This window comes from Mustelus asterias, chromosome 1 (assembly GCF_964213995.1).
Source record: "Mustelus asterias chromosome 1, sMusAst1.hap1.1, whole genome shotgun sequence".
NCBI classification, from domain to species: Eukaryota; Metazoa; Chordata; class Chondrichthyes; order Carcharhiniformes; family Triakidae; genus Mustelus; species Mustelus asterias.
In genome coordinates, this window is record NC_135801.1 from 147,035,927 (window position 1) to 147,049,791 (window position 13,865).

Here is a 13,865-nt window from a genome sequence, read left to right on the forward strand (position 1 = left end):
ATCTTTTCTTAATTTGATAGTTGGGCAATCTGCAAATGATTTAGCGGCTGGGCAGATAAAATCATATTTTGGGCTGGAGGGAGGAAGGCCTCAGTTGTGGGAGTGGCCTCAGACACTAATGGTGGGATCTTCCGGTCCCACCTAATGACAGGATTTGCAGGTGCCACCGAAGTCAATGGACATTTAGACATCTCGCCACATTTTCAGACAGGACCGTAGCACACCAGTTCTGGCATGTCCGTTATACCATGCAGTTGTAAACATCCTTGGCTTCTAAAATGGTAGTTTAAAAACTTAATAAATGTGATTATAACTGCCAAACACCAATTAGGTAAGTGAGAAACAGCAATGGCACAGAGGTTCCAAGTTAAACTGTCCATCTTCAAATTAGTATGACTAACAAATGGTTGAGCATGATGCATTTAACGGAAATTTAAATGTTAACCTTGTTGCTTATAAATCTACCTTTGGTAGTTTCAGACTGACAATCTAATTTTGCACAATAGCCTGAGAAGGGCTTCAACATGATGAGGATGAAGCAAGTTTGAACACATACTTGTTAAATGCAAAAAAAGTCAATTGGATATTAAAAAAAACACGAGATATTTGTATTTGAATTGAATTAGAATAGAATCCCTGCAGTGCAGAAGGAAGCCATTCGGCCCATCAAGCCTGCACCAACAACAATCCCACCCAGGCCCTATCTCTGTAACCCCACATATTTACCCTGCTAGTTCCCCTGACTCTAAAGGGCAATTTGGCATGGCTTATCTACCTAACCCGCACATTGTTGGACCGTGGGAGGAAACCGGAGCATCCGGAGGAAACCCATGTGGAGAACATGCAAACTCTGTACAGACAGTGACCCCAGGCCAGTATTGAACCTGGGTCCCTGGCGCTGTGAGGCAACAGTGCTAACCACTATGCCACCCATAATGACAAGGATTGGTCCCCGCCTGACCTAACCCATGAAGTCTTTTCTTTTTGTTTGATATTATGTTGGGCCTTCATCCGTGAATGAATCTGCTTTTGAACTCTATATGAAAGGCAACAAAGGAAAAAGCAGACGAAAGACGCAAAAACATTTTTTTTTGTCACACCAACAAACTTCCGACTCAGATTGTTATTATCTACAACAGGCTGATGCTGACTCCTTCAAATCAGACATCTAATTATCTCCCGTTATGCGTGGTGGCATCTACACTTGTTATTTAAACAAAGTAATTTTTAAAATGCTGGGTTAGACCTAATGAGGTGTATACATTTTAATCTTGAGAGTTATTGCTTTTGCCACAGCTGAACCTAGATTAAAATGTTTAATTTGATACATGTAATCTTCAACAAACTATTCATCTGTAAAAGGTATTTAATACATGCTCCATGGGAACAATAATTAATAAGCTGAACAATTAAAAACACTATAGTAATTGAAGTCAAGATTATATATTGACCAAGGTGATGACTGCAATGTAAATTTGTGCTTTGAAAGTCCGGTTGGATCAGCTGGTAGTTTTGAGGATGGGTCTTTATATATAGAAATTAAAACAGAATTTTTTGACTCTCTTGTTTGCAGCAACATATTTCAATATTATATATAGTTCGAAAAGCACAGATTTTAAAAACAAGACATTGTTGCATTAATAAGGAATTGAAGAAGAAGAGCAAGCTTCTGGGGCTGCGGCTTCTGAGATTATCAATAGGTGTAGAACGGAATCACTTTTCAGTGGAGATGATTGTGACTGTAACACTATATCCTGCACCCTCTCCTTTCCTTCTCTCCTATGTACACCATGAATGGTATGCTTTGTATAGTGCGCAAGAAACAATACTTTTCACTGTATATCAGTACATGTGACAGTAATAAATCAAATCAAATTGAAAGGGGTATGATGCAAGTTTGTAACACGTTAAAAGACAGAGTTTAAATAAGTGCTTCTGCAAAGTGTGATCTGGAGGCCACCGGTGTTCAGTGAGAGTCTTCCAGGTGGTCCGTGGGCTTATCTAAAATGCAAGTTATTGATATGTAATGCCATAGCTGACGCCATACAAGAGAGCAGGCCGGAACCCTCCTCTCTGCCACTCACACAGTGTCACACAACCAGATCAGCTCGGCACAAGTCGTCATAAGTGTGGGCAACAGGAGTGTTGGTTGATAAGCAAGCTTTATGTTGCTATTGCAACTGTGTTGTTAGATTTTCAACACGTAAGTGGCTGCAAACGAAGAGGAACCGGCTGAATCTCTCCAGCTTGGAACGAGATGTCAGCTAAAAAGGTAAAGTCGCCATAGTCACGTGACACTAGGAAGTTCTGAGGAACAAAGGGACCTTGGCGTGTTTGTCCACAGATCTCTGAAGGCGGAAGGGCATGTTAGTCAGATGGTGAAAAAGGCATATGGGACAGTTGCCTTTATCAATCAAGGCATAGATTACAAAAGCTTGGGAAGTCACATTGGAGTATGGAGAACTTTGGTGAGGCCACAGCTGGAGTACTGTGTGCGGTTCTGGTCGCCACATTATTGGAAGGATGTGATTGCGCTGGAGGGGGTGCAGAGGAGATTCCCCAGGATGCTGCCTGGGATGGAATATTTACATTACAAAGAGAGATTGGATAGACTTGGGTTGTTTTCATTGGAGCAAAGAAGACTGAGGGGTGACCTAATTGGGGTCATAGATGTTTACAGCATGGAAACAAGCTCTTCTGCCCAACTTGAGGTGTACAAGATTATGAGGGGCATAGACAGAGTGGATAAGGAGCAGCTGTTCCCCTGAATTGAAGGATCAGTCACGAGAAAACATAGGTTTGAGGTGAGGGGCAAGAGGTTTAGGGGGGATGTGAGGAAGACTTTTTTCACCCAGAGGGTGGTAACAGTCTGGAATGAATTGCCTGGGAGGGTGTTGGAGGCGAATTGCCTCACATCATTTAAGAAGTCCCTGGATGAGCACTTGCCACATCATAACATTCAAGTGCTGGTAAATGGGATTAATTGGGAGGTCAAGTGTTTCTTGTGTGTCGGTGCAGACTCGATGGGCCAAAAGGCCTTTTCTGCTCTGAATGATTCTATAGTCCCAGATGACCGTGGGCTGGTGGTGATTTAACGTGAAGATCACCACACCTCAGGTGAGGGACAAGGTTGAGAAGCCGGGTCCTTCGTGAATAACCTCAGTCGGTACAGGAATTGAATCCACATTGCTGGTGTCACTCTACATGACAAACCTGCCTTCTAGCTAACTGAGCTAACTGACCCCTCCACGTTGGTGTCTCATCAAAAACAAACTTCCTATTGATCTTGACGAATTTTTTCATGTTGGCAAATGAAAATGGGTGGGTCGGACCAATAATGCTGCCATTTTCACAGCTGTAAGTATTCATCCAATTCCCATTTGGAAGTTACTATTGCAACCCTTTGAGGCAAGTGTATTTCAAATCACAATAACTTAGTAATGTTTGAAAAATAACAATTCTAATCTCACCTTTTTTTTAAATAACCTTAATTAAACCCACGTCCTCTGGCTGCTAACCCACTGGAAACAGTTTCTCTTTATGTATTCTATCAGTGTTTCATAATTTTGAATGTCTCCATTAAATCTCCCCATCACCATCTTTGTTCTTAAGAGAACAGTCTCGGCTTCTCTAGCCTGTCCACATAACTGAAGTCCCTCACCTGGGCAGCACGGTGGCACATTGGTTAGCACTGCTACCTCACAGCTCCAGGGACCCAGGTTCAATTCTGGCCTTGGGTGACTGTGTGGAGTTTGCCGGTTCTCTCTGTGCCTGTGTTGGTTTCTCCAAGGGCTCCGGTTTCCTCCCACACGCCAAAGATCTGCGAGTTAGGTTGATTGGCCATGGTAAATTGCCCCTTAGCTTTAGGGGGACTAGCAAGTTAAATACATGGGATTAAGGGAGTAAGGCCTGGGGGTGGGATTGAAGTTGGTGCAAATATGATGGCCCAAAAGGCCTCCTCCTGTGCTGTAGGGAGCCTATGATTCTATGATCTGCTCTGCATCCTTGTCAAGACATTGCCATCCTTTGAAAAGCATGCCATCCAGAATGAGGCAGAGTACCACAGCTGAGGCTGAGCAGGTGTTTTATAAAGGTTTAGATCCTCAACATGGTTCATTGGTGTTGTGAATTATTCTCCTCAACGTTCTGTCGTGATGATATTACAATAAGCTCTCAATCCACAGAAAATCTTAGCTCAGGTCTGCTCCTTTATTGATGCAATATTTTTGAAATTATAAGCAATGCAGAGTAGGAAGCTGTAAAATAACACGAGTGCAGGTGACATCTGAAAAGCTACTTCAGGTTCAGCTTCTGCCAGTTAAACTTCACCCTCATTGCTTACTCCCAATCATTTGTAATTCTGACAGAAACGATAATGGGTTATTTCATACAACCCACTATTTGGAAGTTTTATATCCTGACAGTGTTATCACTCTGTTTATTTGACGTATTGGAAGCTTATCACCATCTCAGCTGGGATCAGACAATGAGGAATTGAAGTAAAAATTTTCTGCTTTGTTTTGCTATGCTAAGTACCATACTGAGAAGTGCACTTAACTGCCCTGTGATATTCTTTTTGTAAACCTTTATTTTTGTGATCTGAGCAGTGTTGTCATGGTAGCCATTGCTACTAGAGTATGGTAACTCCATTAGAATTGCTGATTTTTGTCAACCCCCCCCACCCCTCATGCCACATCGAGGCTTTGTTTATTTGATGCACCAGGCTGTTGCAAGCAGCGCTCCAGGAGTTCTGAGCTTGTAAGCCAGCCTTGCGTATTTATACTAAGCCATGACAGCTGCTGCTGTTTAACCTCAAGAGTTTAATGTTGGCCCAAAGCGCAGTTTACCAGGGGTGAAATCTCATGTGCTGGGAGTAGTATTAACTTATTATGGGTGGCTGACTATCTGAACACACTGGCAGCCTACCCGATCCAGGGTGAAGGAATGGAGTCATATTGACACCCGGACTGATTTAAATCAAAATAACACCAACAAAAACTTACATTTATACAATACCTTTAACATATGTTTTTAAAAAAAACCTTCACCGAGACATTATCAGAGAAAATGTGGCACTCTGAATAAAAAAGATATTGCTGGACTGACCATCAAAAGTTGGTCAAAAGGCAGCCTTCAAGGAATGTCCCAAATGAAGAGAATGAGGTGGAGAGGATTAGGGAGAGAAATCCAGGGCTCAGGGCCCAGGTGGCTTGGGGCCCAGGTGGCTTGGGGCCCAGGCGGCTTGGGGCCCAGGCGGCTTGGGGCCCAAGCGGCTTGAGGCCAGGTGGCTTGGGGCCCAGGCGGCTTGGGGCCCAGGCGGCTTGAGGCCAGGTGGCTTGGGGCCCAGGCGGCTTGGGGCCCAGGCGGCTTGAGGCCAGGTGGCTTGGGGCCCAGGCAGCGTAAGGCACAGGTGCCTAGGGTGGAGTAATAGAAAACAAGGATGTGGAAGAGGCCAGAGTAGAAGGTTTGCCAAACTCTTGGCTCAGTGAGAAATAGGCAACGCTCATGCTAAGCTGCACCAACAGCAGCCTGAAAGGCCCCACGCAGGCCTTGTTCTATGGCAAATGCTGCTTGTGATCTTCCAAGCAAAATATTTAAAGGACTGTGTGCTGAAGGGAATCAAGGATGGGCGGAGTGGTCAGATGAGAGGCTGGAGAAGCTGTGCCCAGATTATATTTCAGGGACCCGGGCCTGCTCCTCCTAATCCCACAAAAATAATTTAAACAACTTTCCTAGGGCCTCTTTGGCCTTTTCACCAATGAAACCCACTGTTGGGTGAGTGCATAGCGCATGCCCCCATCAGTTCTAGCCTAATGTGGCAACTTGCACATCAAAGGAGCCCAACTTCCATGCTAAAGAAGGTCTATTACCTGAATAGGCAGGTCCTTGATCTGTTCAGCGATTGTCTCCTGTAAAACTGGCAAAGTGCTGATGGGCAGCATTGAGGAGGCATTGAGGCTACCAACACCATTTTCAGCCTGTTTGTAGTTCCCTGTTAGCTTCACGAGTTAGAATTAACTGTTTCTTCTGACCCTGGATGTTCCTTCCATATTACAGCATTACCTGGACCCTGTACCGCTGTGGTTTCATAGAAAATGGAAGCAGGAGTTGGCCACTCGGCCCTTTGAGCTTGCTCCTCCATTCAATATGATCATGGCTGATCTTCTATTTCAACACCATACCTCCCACTCTCTCCTCATACCGCTTGACACTTTGGGTTCTATTTTACCATTTTGATTCTAAGTGCTGGGCGGACTTGAAACTCGGGGTGCTTCAGATCCGACTTTTAGACCCGTTCTGAGGCGCTCCCATACACACTCTGCCTGCAAAACTATCAGCGATTCCGAATCCCGCTGCACAAGCTTGTGGGCGGGGTTTAATGTGCCCAAAACCCTGTAGCTCCGATCGGCGCCTCCAACTGCGCATGTGCAAAAAAAAAGATAGAATGCAGCTCCCCTACCACATCGCTCCCAGGCCGGATAATGTCTCCCCCTGACTCCCACAGACATTGCCCCACTCCCAAACATTGCTGATCCCCTTATCAGACCGATTGCGGGCCCCTTCCCCCCTCACTGATCTCAGGCAGAGTGGCAGCGGACTCACCCCCCACCCCCGCCAGATCTCAGGCAGAGAGCCTTCGGACGTTCAGCACTTACCTCTTCACTAACTGGAGCGCCCGAATCAGACTGTTGTGGAGCATGTCTGTTTCGCGCCGATTCTGGATGGGTGAACGTGGTGGTAAAGGGGAAGTGCCGGTAAGGTTGGACGTGCAGCCCATTAAGTCAATTTAAATGCAGTCCTGATCGCGGATGTTTTCGGGCCTTGGTAAAGGTGGAACGGGTGTGGATCACGCTACTTGCCTCAAACCTGATTTTACCAAGTTTTCGCCACCGAAAACTGGGTGCAATGCGATGGTAAAATCGGGCCCTTTGTGTCTAGAAATCTTACCTATTTCTTTCTTAAATATATTCAGTGACTTGGCCTCCACAACCTTTTGTGATAGTGAATCCATAAGCCAGTTGCCCTTTGGCAGGTTCGAAAAATCTCTTCATGTTTCTATGTTCCCTGCAGCCCAGGAGTATCTATCTGTACGACAGAAAAACCACCCTTATCGTTTTCTCCCACTATAATTAGAAAGAAATACATCTAACATTGGGAAACTTTATGGAGACTGTTTTGCGGTCTGAATATATGATTGGAAGGTAATTTTATGTGGGTGGATCTCTAATGTAGTGAAGGAGTTAAGATTGCACCATAAATGTGAAACTCAAGCAGTTAATAAATGCCACCTGGATGTTGACATAACAGGGTGAATGCTGAGTCCCTTAACATTCAGAAAGGACACGGACAGATCACAAAATCAACAGAGGTTGCGATCTTGTCCAGGAGAAATCACTAACTAGCTACAGATGTGGCTGCATCACTCATTTTAATAGAAAATGTCTTACAAACGCACGCACACAATAAAGGTAAATTTATTTCATGTATACATTTACCTCAGAAAGGTTCAGCACCATTCAGTAACCAGAGAAGTAGAGAACTCACAATTATATTTTTAAAAACTCACGCTCTCTTCTTTTCCTTCTTGCCATTCTACTAACAGATGCGTACAAAGTCTGAAATCTTGTACACATGCAATGAATGTTGCAATCGCAAGTCAACAATGGTACCTACTCCATATCATAAAAGCAAAATACTGAGGGAGCTGGAAGTCCAAAATAAAATGTTGGATAAATTTAGCAGCTCTGGCAGCATCTGTGGAAGGAGAAACAGAGTAAACGTTTTGAGTCTGATAACACTCCCTTTGTCTTGTGTCCATGACATCAAGTTCCCCTTAGCTCCGACTTATCCCTAACCTTCTACTCTGCTCCACCTTCTCCACCGCTTCCCCCCTTTCCAAACACACAATCCCCCACATTTCTCCCTTCAGCTCTGAAGAAAAGCCCTACAGACTCAGAACATTAACTGTATTTTTCTCTCCACTGCTGCTACCAGACGTGCTGAGTTTATTTAGCATTTTTTGAGATATACTCGATGTTTTATTTTACAAATTAGAAATGCAAATAGGATTGTCAAATTGGCCACATGGAAGCCCTGAGAGACTCAGGGCAGAAAGAGGAGCTGAGGCCCAAGTGGTAGGGGTGTTGGTGGAGAGGGCAGGGGGAGGGAGCCAAACATTGAGAGGAGGCTGATGATGGACCCCTGTTGGTTCCCCCCCCCGCCCCCCATACCCCTTCCAGGCCTGAGCAGGTTCACGTTCCAGGCTTCTCACCCAGCCCCTGAACTCCTCCCGCCAGGCTGAAAATTGAGGCCTTAAGTGGCCATTAGTTGACAATCTCCAAGAAGAAAGCAGTTGTAATGCAACATTGAATGAAGGAGGAGAAAAAAATCTTGCGGAGTTTGCAGCATCTCATTTTCTTAATTTAATTGGTGCTTGTTCGAATAAACAGCAATTTTAGAAGTGTCCACTCCCAGACCAGAGGCAAGGGGAGACTTGGTTTAAACTAAAAGCATCAAATTGCACATGTCCCAGGAAGGAAACGGAAGCAGGGAAAGAAATGATGATCTCGAATGAAAGTGTAGAAAGAAATGTAGGGAGCGAAAGAGAAATAAAGGAAAAATGAAGCTGGGAGAGCAGAAATGAAAAGTATCATGCCTGGGTCACAGGAAGGAAAAGAGAATAATCAAGAGAAAAATAAGGCAGCAGGAGTGATTGGACTTTGGTCTGTAGCAAGAGCCAAACTGTAAAGACAAATGGGTCTTGAGGGAATTTACTTACATTGGCATGGCAGCGATTAGTGGACCCATATTCTGGTCATTAGCAGAGGTAAGGAACCACATGTTGTGAGAGTCCAAAGTTAAAAGTTTGATGTCCAATGATGAAGTTGCCTTGTAGACAAGCTGAAAGTAGCTTTGACCAATCAAAAAGCTAATGGCAGGACTGGGGATAGTTGTGGAGCATGCGTGAACCCAGGAGTTTGAAAGGCATGAATCTAAGAAATGGTATGCCACCAGGTTCTTGAGTTTCCTCCTATCCCACAGTATTGAGAATTATTAGTCAACAGGTCCAAGATACACACGAGTTGTTAGAAGATTGTGTTAACTCTGTTAACTCAAAGCCATGTTCACAAATGCTCTGGTGTCATAGAATCATAGAAACCCTACAGTGCAGAAAGTGTCCATTTGGCCCATCGAGTCTGCACCGACCACAATCCCACCCAGGCCCTATCTCCATATCCCTACATAATTACCCGCTAATCCCTCTAACCTATGCATCTCAGCACACTTAAGGGGCAATTTTAGCACGGCCAATCAACATAACCCATCTTTGGACTGTGGGAGGAAACCCGAGCACCCAGAGGAAACCCACGCAGACGCGAGGAGAATGCGCAAACTCTACATAGACAGTGACCCAAGCCGGGAATCGAACCCAGGTCCCTGGAGCTGTGAAGCAGCAGTGCTAATCACTGTGCTACCGTGCCGAACCACTGTGCTATAGTGTCGACTATAGAATGCCAAGACAAAAACAATTAAAAACATCTCTGTTAACTTCTTTTCAGAAAGGGATTCCCAAAAAAGTGAAGTACTTAATGTGTAATATTTTTATGACTTTGAAATGGTATTTTTTTTGATTAGAGTTTCAGCTCCAAGATAACCAGACATGTGCAATTCATGTTCTGTGTGCAATTATCTAATGTAGCTCAATTTGCAATTGTTTCATCCCAGATGATCAGGAAGGATTTTTGATGTATCAATTAATGTGTAAGTTGCATAGTAAATGGCATTTACTATGCCCAATTAAATACAATCACAAAAATAAATTACATATTTCAGAAACTGTTCACATGATGCAGTAACATCCTTACCCCAGAAAGAAGGGATCTGGCATTCCACAGTTAAAGTAAAGTAAAGTTTATTTATTAGTCACAAGTAAGGCTTACATTAACACTGCAATGAAGTTACTGAAATTCCCCTGTAGAAAGTTCTTGAAAACAACTTTTCAAGTTTGCTGACGATACCACCGTAGTGGGTCGGATCTCAAACAATGATGAGACAGAGTACAGGAATGAGATAGAGAATCTGGTGAACTGGTGCGGCAACAATAATCTCTCCCTCAATGTCAACAAAACGAAGGAGATTGTCAATGACTTCAGGAAGCGTAGAGGAGAACATGCCCCTGTCTACATCAATGGGGACGAAGTAGAAAGGGTCGAGTGCTTCAAGTTTTTAGGTGTCCAGATCACCAACAACCTGTCCTGGTCTCCCCATGCCGACACTATAGTTAAGAAAACCCACCAACGCCTCTACTTTCACAGAAGACTAAGGAAATTTGGCATGTCAGCTTCGACTGTCACCAACTTTTACAGATGCACCATGGAAAGCATTCTTTCTGGTTGTATCACAGCTTGGTATGGTTCCTGCTCTGCCCAAGAAGGCAAGAAACTACAAAAGGTTGTGAATGTAGCCCAATCCATCACACAAACTAGCCTCCCATCCATTGACTCTGTCTACACTTCCCGCTGCTTCGGCAAAGTAGCCAGCATAATTAAGGACCCCACGCACCCTGGACATTCTCTCTTCCACCTTCTTCCATCGGGAAAAGGATACAAAAGTCTGAGGTCATGTACCAACCGACTCAAGAACGGCTTCTTCCCTGCTGCTGTCAGACTTTTGAATGGACTTACCGTGCATTAAGTTGATCTTTCTCTACACCCTAGCCATGACTGTAACACTACATTCTGCACTCTCTTGTTTCCTTCTCTATGTATGGTATGCTCTGTCTGTATAGCGCACAAGAAACAATACTTTATCATCTGTATGTTAATACATGTGACAATAACAAATCAAATCAAATTCAAATCAGACTATCTTTAAATTTAAAATCTCAGGTGTTGAAGCACCACAGTAAAGAATCATAGAACCTTACAGGAGGCCATTTGCATCTTGTAAATGGTACACGCTGCTGCCACTGCATATCACTGAGGACATACATCCATGCCTGTCTCCCACTGGCTTGATTCTGCCAATTCTGGTTACACAGCACTTGGTCCTGCAAGAGGGAGAGAAGTGTTTCAGTAAGGTTGGTGCCACCTGTTTGGATAATGTAGTTGTTGACGTTAAATAGCTGGCAACGTGTACGAGCTATAAGATGTAGGTGTGAAGTGACAGCATTGTAAGTTTGTAAGGCTATGAGGTATGAGTTGTGATTGATTGTTGGTGGGTGAGTAATGGCAGTGTGGTGAATTGAGCACTCTGAGAATAGTGGCTCAGTTGTGAGGAAATTGCATTTAAAAGATACACTCACTGACCTTGACCGCTTGTGTGATACCATTAAACGTCTTGTGGTTCTGCACCCAGGTCCTTGGGGCTCGATTGGTGATATTTATCATGATAGCTATCTGATGCCACTGCCTTTTCATTGTCTATCCAGAGGGTCTCTTGGCCCCCCTGTAAATATAAGACATCTCTCCTCTTCTCCACCAAGGCCTCCAGTTCAGTGTGAAAGAACCTTGGAGCCTACTCCCTTCACTGTTATGCTACTAGTCTCCCTTCCATAGCCACTTCCAGCACCTACTGCTGCCAGGATCCAGCTCCCTGGGCTCCAGGCAAGCTTTAAGTGGTGCTAATCTTAAACTCACTTGGGCCCTCTATTATGGTGCGCAGCCACTTCATAGCTCACTTAGTGCTGAACTGCTGAGTAAACAGCACAGAGTTTTTGTACTGTCTGCATCAGAAGCAACAAGCACAATTAAAATGCACATCATGATTACTATATCTGTTTTCAATGGTTAGTAACTAAAAATTACTTCACTTCCCACTCCTATAGTGTGCAGTGCTCAGGGATCTGTCCTTAGTCCCCTTCTATTCCTCACGTAACATGGAATTAATTTCCACACGTATGCTGACGACATCCAGCTTTGTTTGACCCCTCAATTGCATTTTGACTGACATGCAGTCTTCAATGAGCCTCGGTTTCCTCCAGTAAAACTTTGATTTGATTTATTATTGTCACATGTATTAGTATGCAGTGAAAAGTAGTGTTTCTTGCGCACTATACAGACAAAACATACCATTTATACAGAAGGAAAGGAGGGAGTGCAGAATGTAGTGTTACAGTCATAGCTAGGGTGCAGAGAAAGAATATCAAGGTATTATCTTCAGTCCTTGCCACATGTACCCTTGATAGAGATTCAGTTCCCTTTGTCAGCTGGAGTCTCTGGGTAAACTAGGCTGTTTTGCTTTATTTGTGATGTGGAGATGCCGGCGTTGGACTGGGGTGAACACAGTAAGAAGTTTAACAACACCAGGTTAAAGTCCAACAGGTTTATTTGGTAGCAAAAGCCACACAAGCTTTCGGAGCTCCAAGCCCCTTCTTCAGGTGAGTGGGAATTCTGTTTACAAACAGGGCATATAAAGACACAGACTCAATTTACATGAATAATGGTTGGAATGCAAATACTTACAGCTAATCAAGTCTTAAAGATACAAACAACGTGAGTGGAGAGAGCATCAAGACAGGCTAAAAAGATGTGTATTGTCTCCAGACAGAACAGCCAGTGAAACTCTGCAGGTCCAGGCAGGCTGTGGGGATTACAAATAGTGTGACATGAACCCAATATGAACCCGATATTGGGTTCATGTCACACTATTTGTAATCCCCACAGCCTGCCTGGACCTGCAGAGTTTCACTGGCTGTTCTGTCTGGAGACAATACACATCTTTTTAGCCTGTCTTGATGCTCTCTCCACTCACGTTGTTTGTATCTTTAAGACTTGATTAGCTGTAAGTATTCGCATTCCAACCATTATTCATATAAATTGAGTTTGTGTCTTTATATGCCCTGTTTGTGAACAGAATTCCCACTCACCTGATGAAGGGGCTTGGAGCTCTGAAAGCTTGTGTGGTTTTTGCTACCAAATAAACCTGTTGGACTTTAACCTGGTGTTGTTAAACTTCTTACTTGCTTTCTTTGCCCAGAGTTGCGATTCAGGTACTATCTCCTCTATTATTGTAAAGGCTAGCTACTTAAACCCCTGTAACCCTGCCCACCTCTTTCCACCTCACCTATTGGCTGCTAAAATTCTTTCTCATGACTTTATCCTGACTCAGTAATTTTGATGCCCTCCTGGCAGGCACCCCATTCTCCGTGCTCTGCCAACTTCCTCTCATCCTAAATCACATCATGTTCTGCACATCCACTGTTCTTCCTGATCTGTGTTGGTCCACTAATTTCCGCCCCCCACCCTAAAGCCTCATCTTTAAAATTCTCATTTAAAAAAAATATTTAACTCCCATCATTGGCTTGTCTTGTCTCTATCCTCTGCCCAAGCTCTGCAACCTTCCTCCCATAAGACACTCCTCTGCATTCCCCTTCCCTCTGCTCCACTATTCAGGGCTGGATGTGTCCTCAATCTTCTTGGCCCTATTCTTTGGAATGTTCTCCCTTATTTTCCTTGCCTCTCCTCCTTTCAGGCTCCCGCTTTAAACTCCACCCTTTGACCAAGCATTTAGTCATCCATCTCAATAGCTCCTTCTCTAGGTTAGCATCCGTGAATCATAGGATCATAGAATCCCTATAGGGAAGAAGAGGCCATTCGGCCCATCGATTCTCACTGACTCAGTGACAGAGTAACTTACCCAGGCCTACGACCCTGCCCTATCCCGGTACACACTTCCCATGGTTAATCCATCTAATTTACACATTTTTGGACACTAAGGGGCAATTTAACCTGGCCAATCCACCTAACCTTGCACATCTTTGGACTGCGGGAGGAAACCGGAGCACCTGGAGGAAATCCATGTAGATATGGGGTGAGTGTGCAAACTCCACATACTGACCTGAGGCCGGAATTGAACCCAGGTCC

General features: G+C 44.2%; 1 protein-coding gene across 10 annotated transcripts in view; it reads left to right on the forward strand.

The window, feature by feature from the left end:
- Positions 1–13,865, forward strand: part of znf532 (zinc finger protein 532) — a 235,567-nt gene that overhangs the window by 158,104 nt on the left and 63,598 nt on the right. The gene's annotated exons all lie outside the window — the stretch shown is intronic.